The following is a 10,679-nucleotide window of genomic DNA, read 5'->3' as shown; positions in this document are numbered from 1 at the left end:
CGAGTCATCGTCTTGACCTGAGTGTGGCTCCTGGATCAGCTCTCGAAGTCTGTTCGTCTGGCGTCTCAGACAAACCCGATCGAAACACATACTGTCCATAATTACGACACTGGCAGAGCGCCAAATGGTCTCCGCAGACTTCGGAGAACACTGGGTATGACCCGCACGCGCCGCGGCGGCTCGGTGCGATCTCGTAACAACGACGCATCGCGGCGCCGCGCCACGGGGGCCACTCTCGAGCACGTGGACCAGTGTTGGCTTTCTAGAGAGGCCCACAGAGGCAGGCCTGTGTGGTGCACTCGGCTGCGGCGCTTCAGCGAACTGAGATGCGCCTGGAGAGCGGTGAGATGAGTCGGCCGCGCCCTACTCACACCTGAAGAGAACTGGCGTGGCCCAATGACCGACATTTGGGAGGTAAACGCTGCACTGGCCGGACGAATTGCGCAGCAGAATGACGTAGTAATATGCTGGTAATATGTCTGGTGATGATTCAATGTTCTGTTCGCTTCTTTTACAAGGAAACCGATGAGCCAGGCCGATAGTAAAGCGCGAGTAATGAAAGGGAAATGGCATGGGAATTACATGGAACTTGCGCGATATTTGTGTGATGCACTTCAGACAATGCTACCGCGCCCGGGCCTCAAGCGCTTACCCTCAGTTTCGTCAGACCCGTGCCATGTAAACATGTACGTGCTCTGGTTTTTCCCATAGGTTAATTTTCTCAGACAATGCATGCTCTTTCTAGAGGTTGATGAGATTGAGACATTTCAAATCAACCTAAACGGTAATTGTGACACGTGCGCTTGGCTGCTGCTGTGCCCACGAACACAATCCTCGTAAAAATACCTGCGTGAATTATTAAAGGAATGGGTAAGATACGATCGACGCGGTATTGGTGGTTCGTGAAGGCGCTTGGATAAATGCCGCATAGCTTCTAAAATACCGTTTGAACCCACTTCACTTGATTCTAGAACAGGTTTCCCAATAAAAGACATTAACTCCGCATACGTGACTTAGCCGATATATTCCGAGTAAATATATGCACTGCATCACCGCGCATGGACGCTTGACAACGAATTTATGGTAATTGGTGATCGCAACAAAGTTAAGAACGTGCAATTTTTGGTGACTTTGGCAGCCCATTCTTCGACATCCCATTGTTGTTGTAGTCATCCTGCCGTTAAATAGCCTATAAAAGAACATGAATCGTAGATTTGTCTCGAACTTGTCGTTTCTTGCAAAAATGAATCGCACGTGATGGTCCTAAAATGCCAGCGTTAGCTGTGTGAAATGTCAGTGGTACGAGAGTTCACGTATTTTGAAGCAGCAGGACACGACACGAACAATCATTAGCAGTCTGGATCAGTATTCCCTATCAAACGCGGTCAAGCGTGCCGAGAAACAAGCAATAAATCACTTGCGTGAAGATATCAGCAGACAGCAAGCTGCCCACGAATGACAATTCTCACGTTCCTCTACCTTGATTCTCGTCCATGATAGCGGACGGGTGTCCGTCCCCTGGTCTGCCCCTCACCCGTACCCTATTCGAGGCCAACACCACCACTCTCACCTTCTGCGCTGGTGGTCCCGGGGCAGTGTGCAGGGTCACCTCGCGTCCGGCGCCGTCCGAGCCGCCGCAACCCCGCCGCGGGTCTGGCCAGGTCGGCTCCGCCGCCACCGTCGCCGCCGCGTGGTTACGTACCCCCTTAGGTCACGCGACGAGGGAAAGGCGACCAATGGGCAGCGTGCGGCGCGGCGCCGGGAGGGCGGCAGTCACCTCGGCCGCCGATGGGTTTCACCCGTGCGCTAATGCACCAGGAGGTCCAAACGCCTATCTCCCTCTCCCTCTCTCTTCTCTCCGCCCCGACGTGGAGGGGTCAGTCTGGTACAGCGTGAATAGCCAGAGGCGGCAGCGAGTGCGTGCTTGCAGGGGGCGTCGTAGGTCACCGTACGCTTCTCGGGCGGCAGGGTGCTGGCCGGTTGAAGCGGTTGGGATGCGAAGGCTGTATGGCGGCACAGCTGTATTTGCCGTGTTAATCCTAGTTTCGTGCGACGAATTCCGTTTGGAATCGGTGTGGGGATCAATTGGCCCTCCACCCCGGCAATCTCGAAATCTGTGGGTGGGAACGCCTTCGACGCACGAGATCACGAAGAAAACTCGTCGTCCAGAGACGTCTTTTCAGAAAGCGAGTTGGGGTCTGAGTAGTGAAAAATGACCCAACGTACCTCCAAGATACGACAACAAACCGGTTCTCCACGTATTTTACCCACTTTCTTGTCAAAGTTGGGGGCCAGAGATCCCCATCCCTGAATGGGGATCAACCCCTGTTGTGGTCTTAACTAAGTTTTGTATCGAACAAGGACTTCAAGAAACGTAAGCGGCATACTCATGATAACGAGCGTGTGTTAATCTGCCATTTTCATTTTAGTTTAAAACGTCCACATCCGCTCCATTTTTCCGCTTGTTGTTATAACTGTGACGCAGTATTTCGAAAAGGGGCCGATAAAAACATATAAACAGCAGAGCTTTGTAAAGTTTAACAGAGCTTACCCCTCACCTAATACTGATTTACCTATATCCGCCTCTGACGATGTTCCAGTGGCGGTGGCGGGTGCTGGATATGCGAAGTTAGCGGATAAAAATACAAGTTTGATGCAGTGTTGATACGCATACAATTTCAACCTCCGCTCCTCTGCATTTAATACAGCCTCAGTCCTGTGAGTTAGCATTTCCGCCTCTTCCAATGTCTGAACACTGCTAGGTTGGCATAAAAACTTCATGATTATTTAACAGCCTGCTCGAGATAAAAAGTTGCAACCTAAAAAGCTAAAAAACACTTGCCACGGTCCGACAGCTGTATTCTCCTCGACACGTTTTGTCACCTCTTGTAGTTTTCTATGCAACGTTCGCATTCTCTATGGACTGTTAAGCAATACACAAAAAAACGAAAAAACCGAACAGTACCACAATGACCACTTACTTTTATGATATTTCAACGCCATTTCATCATTTACCACTCAGTATTCGATTTAAACAAAAAGCGGACGACGACTCATTCGGGTGCTACCATGATTGCTAATCGTTCCCGCACGCCTATGTCGATCGAAATGCCTCAACTGACTTGGTAAATTATTGACGATCTTCGCTTCATGCGATGAAATCGTATTTCAGTCACAGACCGACTTTCAGTGGGACGAAGTAAAGCCCCCAAAGCAAAAAGTGTAACGTGCTTGAGGCATGCTTCTGGCAGGTCGCCATTCGTCCTGACATCCATGATAAAACCCTACAAACCGCATTCGCACTCAGTACCGTCCACTGACAGTGCGGATCTACCGCACTGCCACTGAGCAGCGAAAAGAAACACACGCTGGTCGGGATATGCCAGACTGATGAAGAAGAATCACGGAATTTCAACGCTCTAGCTGCAGCACTTTGTTTACATCAATGCTCACGTCATGACAGATCATCGAACTGTCATCTGCAGTGTCTGACGTACGGCAGGGCTGAAGCGGAAGCGGCCGGATCATTGGTGCGGCCGGGTTTTGAAATATTCCTTCCTTGATCCTCAATAAATGGTCAGCCTATTTGCGCGAAACGTTCGGATCACGCTGCTTTTTTCTCGTCATGAAACACTGATTACGAGCTATTGGCACTGCAGCCAGGGACATACCTTAACTTCTTAACAGGGGGGAGGGGGAAGGAGCTCGGTGATAACCAATCACGCTCATTGTAGCTTTGTATCAGGTGTTATCTATGGCGCTCAGGGCGGCTCCGCGGGGATGTGATTTGGATTGTGTGATGGGTGTGATTTGGTTTGGATTGTGCCATTGCTGGGTCGGAATGCCCTGTATTAATAACAAAACCCCTGTTCTGAATTGTTTTAGTTTTCGTCTATTCACATGGGTTGAACAACATAACGGTTCGACAACGCCGGCACGTGTACGCTGCGCCCCCCCCCCCCCCTGAATACGATACTGCCTTGGAGACCCCTTTGTGAACAGGCCCCATTTTGTGCGATGTCCCTTCCAAAAATATCTGCCCCCCTCCCCCAAATAAGTCCGTGGCTCCACCACTGCTTCTGCTGCAGAAAGGTGCCTCCTAATCCAGAACAGGATCCATGCTATTCACGAACCGACCTCAAAACCCGACGAAGGGCCTCATTTTTCCAAAAACAGGGCATCCTTATTCGGAGCAGTGACCTTACGCGCGAGCGGGGCCTCCCGGCTCAGAATAGGAGCCTCCTGATATATAAAGGGTGCCTTCTAATCAAGCCTGAGGCACCAAATAAATTTTCAACACAAAGAGCCCTTCTGTTCTAGAAGAAGACCCTCTTGATGCATTAGCAGGTCTTCTAAGCCCGATTATAGCTATATCAGTTATAAGGACCTCTATCGTCTGAATTTTGGTAAGACGTGTGCAGCTTTAAAACCTTCAGTGTTTGCGAAAGGAGCCTCTCAAAATGCTGAGGGGACAAAAACACACTCTTGCTCGCACCACCCCTGCCTGCAAACACTGGAAAACTCCTCGCCATCTACTAAACCTATGCTTGTTCCCACCCCTGCTGCGCCGCCCTTGATGACGATGGAGATGACTGCGGGTCCGGGAGAGCCCGTGCCGCCCCTCCCCCGCATTAGCTGCACCCATGATCGCGGACACAAAGTGCCGATACGATATTTATCTTATTCCTGCCAACTAACCAAAGGTGAGGGTGGGTGGAGGTGGGGGACTGCCGATAGCACGTCTTGAACCCATGACCTCCGGTTACGAAGCAAGCCTTTTCACGACCCATCACGTAGTCCTCAGACTCCGGTGCCCGTCCTCGTCCTCAGTCTCCTGGCTCAAGTCCTCCCCGCTGTAGCCACCTGGCTGGACACTTGGTTTGTGAGCAGAAATACAGTGAAACACGCGCTCCAGGGGACCGAAGCTGGCGTCGGTGGTCCGCGCGCCTGAGTCTCGGACGTCGGAACCGGAGATCGACCAGCCGGCAAGCGGACCAGATCAGTCGCCGTAGAAACGTCTGTTTCAAGCCCGCTGAATAAGCATCTGGGTTTGCAGATCTGGACGCTCAACCACCTGCGCTAGATATCGGAGGCTGCAACCTGTCCGACTCCGTCCGGATGAAGAGGCGATTTATCAGTCACGTGGTGGGTGCAGCGGGGTGCGCCAATGCTGTGACGCTTTCACCGGTGCCAATGCGGCGCGCCTGCCATTCCTTCGAGTTCAGCCGTTGCCAACCAACGTGGCGATCCTTGTCCGAGGGCTGGCAGTTCGAGGCGGCATTGGAAGTGCCGAGGGACTGTCTCAGCCGTAGCAATGGGGTCAAATTGTGCAACAAGGCTGCTGGACATCGGCCATTTTTTGTGGAACTGTTATCGCGTTCCAACGACATCCACCAAACGCTAGATAGTGTTTTTTGTGACATCTGGGCCTTCACGCTACCTAATATTACATGTCATATATGCTCGACATACTGCACAGGATCTCCTGGTCATCAAGCCTCAATGGTCTAAGGAGATATCATGGTTTTAATAACGACATTTGTGGCTCATGCAATGCGGTCATAAAATATACCTTGATGCCAATGCTCTTCAGACATGGGCAATGCCCATCGCGGTACATGCTGACCCACTCACAGCATTCCATTTGCTGCAAGGGAGGGGGGGGGGGGGCGTTTAATGTCTGCACCTGTGAAGACCCAATGCATCGATCGGGATCGCAACACCCCAGCACATATCACCTTGTTGACAGTTTGCGGGTTATTGATGGTGTGACAGGGTAGGTAAGTACGCACAACGTTTGTGAGTTCGCTCTTGTTTGCGGTCACTTGAAATGACCATGTATACCCAGACTGGGCTTAGCCAGCGTCACTGGCAGTTGATAGAAACGTGATTCCCGGGATATTTCATTGCGAGGTACAGCTGTCGGCGTCAAACCAATCTCGAGACCCTGTTTTTCGGGCATGGCGTTCGAACGAACTTTTTTAAGGAATTGATGGGATGCATGTTTGGAATCGAAGCTCACGATAAACAGCGCTTAATGTGTGAACCCTGACCTGCCATTCGATCGGAGAATTCCGGTTCATCTGAAGAAATTTTCCGTCTTGCATTAGCTCAAAAACGTTTTGTGGCGAAGGATAAATGCCCCAGTGCTCTGCGCGGCCGTCCCGCCCCCTGATGTCACCTCACCTTGATCAGCCGCTGCCGCCGGCCGCATGCCGTGACATCCGGTGGCAACTAGCGAGCGCCAAAGCGACTCGAACCCACCCTGCCCTGCCACGGGCAGGTTGCAGTCAGGGGCGCAGCCAGGGCCTTGGCAAAGGGGGGCACAGGGTTGACAAAAGGCCCTCTGATGGTAAAAGCCCCCCCCCCCCCCCCGAACGGGATATGACCAATTTGTTATTGAGAGCATGCCTACTTATGCTTGTATATAAATATGTAAATATATGGAATATTTTTACCTTCTATGGCTAAAATATATGGCAGGCGCTACTGCGAGACAAATTCTACCTTCAGTTTGTAGTAAATAAGCTGACAAAATGATGCGTTCAGTGACAACATGAAATAAATCGCCGACGCTTTCCATAATGCAATGGTCTAGTGGGCTCTTTTTAAACCGATAGAGCTCAGCAGCTTTGTCAGAATTCTTATCTGGGCTGTGCAGAGATAGCAATGATTCCACGAATGTAAATTAAAGATCAAAATGGGTCAACAATTTGTATTAACATGGCCAAGCCATGTTTGTTTGGATGTCTTTAGCATTCAATCAGAATCGATTAGTGGTACAGATTATGTATCGCAGTTTTGAGCAAGCGCGCTCGCATATTTCAGTAACCAAAATACTCGACGCCAGGCGCTGCAGTCTCCTTAGGCCGCGCAGTGTTAGCTCCGTGGCTAATACGAGGCCATGGCCAACAGGTGAACGAAAATGGTGACCCATCTTAAGGAAGTACCTTTGAACGCTTTTGGGCACCGCATTGTACATTTAGATATATTTCGGGCGTATTTTTCACCTGTGTGGTTCTTAGATTGATGACAATAACCTATTGGTCTTTACAGCCCCGCGAAGTGGTGCAGGAATCTGGTGGTGAAACTGGAAGAGTAAGGACAAAATCTCTATTTTTGGTGTGGCTGCAACTGTTCAGAGTTGTTGTTAAAATGTTCGCCCAGTGTAATCTTTGAACTGTGCGAATTCATTTCGAAAGATATTCAGAAACTTCATTTTACGGTAGCCATTGCTGGCGCTCGGCGCCCGCCCCCTGGTGTTGCTTGCACTTGCCAACACCGTCCAGTTTTAAGAAAACTGCGAACCAAGCCGTCGCTTTCCTCACTCCCCGAGATTAGGGGTGTGCCATTGGGGCCTTAGGACGCACTCAGCTGCCGGAGCTGTATGGTGCCGCCAGCCTCTCATTCTGGAGGGAAGGACGGGCAATGCGGAGAATCGAACTCCGCATCCGTGATTTCCCAGACGTGCAGTAGCTAAAGCAGGCGTATTAACCACCACACTATCGGCACTCGGCGCGCATGCTAAAACCTTTTGATGGTATTTGTTTAACTATTCGATTCGTCAAAATAATGAACGTTCTCACGCAAACACGGGATGGCGTTGTGCGCAAACACTAATGAGATCTCTTACATCCTTCCGGTAAGGAAGCCCCGTGAGTGCAACACTACGGGGCACGTTGTTGTTCCCAGTCAAGGGCTAATGCGCCATTCCGTCCCACCGCGGTGTGTCTTCTGGCCGTCATTTTGGCGACACGGGGCAGCTCCCCTGGCCGATCCTGACGCCCTTAGCGGGATAAATCACATCACGTTGGTCCACTTTCTGACGTGGGAGGCCTTCCGACCCGCGCCGTTGACCTTAGGTCGACGCATGAACCGTCATCAACTCAGCAACATCCTTGTTCACCGCAGGTGGTCAAATAACTGACACATAGACTCCAGGTGGGCTTAACAGATCAATGCTGCAATAAGCTTGGAGGGTCTACCGTTCGGTACCGAGGACACTGAATGGCACAACTCTTTTATTGCCTCAATGTGAGCACTCATCATAGGTTCTTGTTTCTTTCAGTTGTCAGAGGGTCCCGACCAACGCAAGAGACCCTCTGCCTTTCGAGCTCCCGTCCCCGTCCCTGTTGTGCGAATCTTCTTCTGACCAATTTGAGGACCCTCTTTGATACAGAATAACCACAGCACCCTGTTAAGTACTGCGAGGCCCTGAACAATACAGGAGCCCGACCAAAGTGAAATGCGCGCCCGGCCTTGTTCCTGCTTGGAAAATGGGCCACGAGAGCTCAGATCGACATGGAGCTGACTGTTGAGCTGACTGACTGTCGACTCAGCTGACTGCTGAGCTGACGTTGTTCGTGATCTCTGGCCGAAATAGAGGAGCGCTCTGTCTCAGGGGTCCTTACGGGTGCAAGAGATCATCTTACTGACATTTGAGATCACGGCCCTATGGGCGGAGGTCCTTAATGTGACTTACAGCCAGACCATTGGGCCTTTCAGCCATCCTTTGATTTTTGGTCTCGAGACCCTTCGGCCCCTCTTCGGGCCCCCTCAAACACCGCTCCGATCCGTGGTCAATTGCCATCACAGGACCCCTGTTCGGCACTGTGGTCCCTAATCGACACAGGAGCCCCTTATTATGTCAGGGACCCCGAACATTGCACATCGCGGACCCCGGTCTCGCTTCTGTCTGGACAATCGGTCTCAAGGGCTCAGACGGACATGGAGCCGACTGTTCGGTGTAGGTGATCTCTGACCGGCTTAGACACTCGCATTGTCTCAGGGATTCCTCAAACGATGCAAGAGGACCTCCGATTGATATTTCAGGTCATGGCCCTGCGGGCCGCGATTCTTTTTGTGAACTACAGCCAGTCCTTCAGCCTTCATGCCCTCCAACCGGGCCTTTGATCGCTGGTTCCAGTGGGCGGCCCGGGTCCCTCTTCGGGCTTCATCGAACGCTTCTCTTGGTCAGCTCGGGGCTCTTGTGAACATAGGACCCTCTGCTAGGCGCTGTGCACCCCTGACAGATACAAAGCCCCAGATCAGTGTAAACCACTGGCCCCGAATTCATAACTGATTGAGAAGTGGGCCCTCAGACCCACACCGACACGGAGCTGACTATGTGGTACGGTGGTACCTGCCCGACATATGGGCGCATATCGGCTCAGGGGTCCCCAATCGGCGTTAAGGGCCCTCTGATCGTTATTTGAGGGTACTTCTTCGCGGATCAGGGCCCCTAAATAAAACTTCAACTAGCCCTTTATACGTTTAGATCCTCCAATCGGGCCCTTGATCGTCGGACCGGGTGGGCCCTCTAGGCTCTTCGGGTCTCCTCGAACACCGCCTCTGTCGTAATCGGGGTCTCTTGACAACACAGGGCCCCTGATGGCACTGTGGGGCCCCGAGAAATGTAAATCGCTGATCCCGGCTTTGTCACTGTTTGGGAAATGGCTCCTTAAGCCCATGCCGCCACACAGCTGACTATGCGTTACTGGTGGTGTCTGGCCAAAGTATGAACCGTTATTGACTCAGGGACCCCTGATCAGCGTGCAGGGCCCTCCGGCTGGCCTTACAGTGCCGGCCCTGCGGGCCGGGGTTCCTAAATGAGACCTCCGGTTGGCCTTTCGGGCCCTTCGGGTCCTGAAATCGTGCCCTTAATCGTAGGTTCAGAGGGGCCCGAAGATCCCGAACTCACTTGCGGAACCTAAGGGGGGGGGGGGAGGCACGTGCCCGCTGTGACCTTGCCGCCTGCGCTACTGGGTACAGTGCAGGCAGTGACCAATTGAACTACTTTTGCATGGAAAGTTTCAGACCAGGTGCCGAGATTTATTGTTCATGCTTATTAACATCCGGCGTAAATAAATGGCTTTCCATTCACTTGCGTGGGGAGTAGCGTGGGGTCATAGCGTGGGGAGGGTCTTCTATCAGGAATACTCACTCCGATTATAATTTTTGGGCAACTGATTGGGGCCGATGCCTCCACTGTCGTCAAATCTGAAAGTTTCCGCTGTTATAGCAAAACTGAGGTCCCCATGCAAGTTGACTGATTGGTATTTTGGCAGGCCGCTTCACTGTCTTTATCAAATTGGTGCATGGAACCGCATCGCAAAGTTCATGTTGGGTGAAGCATTTGAGAATGTCTGCCGACAATCATGAACTTAGTCGCACATGAAAGAGCACTCCACCCATGTGGATCACAGATAGATCGCTTGTGGAAAGCTGAAACATATTTACAGTTACATAGCACGATTTTCCATACTGTTAGGATGGCTCTCCTCCCGTCCCAGCTCTGCCATCGGCTACACCACTTTTAAAGTTACGCATTCCCTGCAAGTGAGGTCGCTGTTTCCTATGCTACACCCACCGCAGGAACGACGATTTTGACGTATTTTTTTAAATTCCCTCGTTAATGTCTTCACTTACGGCAAGCACATAATGAGGTTGACAAAATTCCCTCGGTAGTTTCCGTGCCTGCGGCTAGCACGTAATGGGGCCAGTGAACATGCCACTTAGCTTCTTCGAACATATCTCGTCCGCCGTTTGTGGACCAATAGTTCATGATTGGGCGCGGGACATGATGCATCGATTACGGCTCAGGTTGGTCTCCAGCACCAGCCATGTGAGCCAGCCAGCGGTGACGGTCATCACATACTTAAGTGCTGTTAGCAGTTATT

This window comes from Pollicipes pollicipes, unplaced genomic scaffold (assembly GCF_011947565.3).
Source record: "Pollicipes pollicipes isolate AB1234 unplaced genomic scaffold, Ppol_2.1 Scaffold_3087;HRSCAF=3621_pilon_pilon_pilon, whole genome shotgun sequence".
Lineage (NCBI taxonomy): Eukaryota > Metazoa > Arthropoda > Thecostraca > Pollicipedomorpha > Pollicipedidae > Pollicipes > Pollicipes pollicipes.
The sequence above is the reverse complement of the archived record's forward strand: the minus strand, read 5'-3'. Positions refer to the sequence as shown.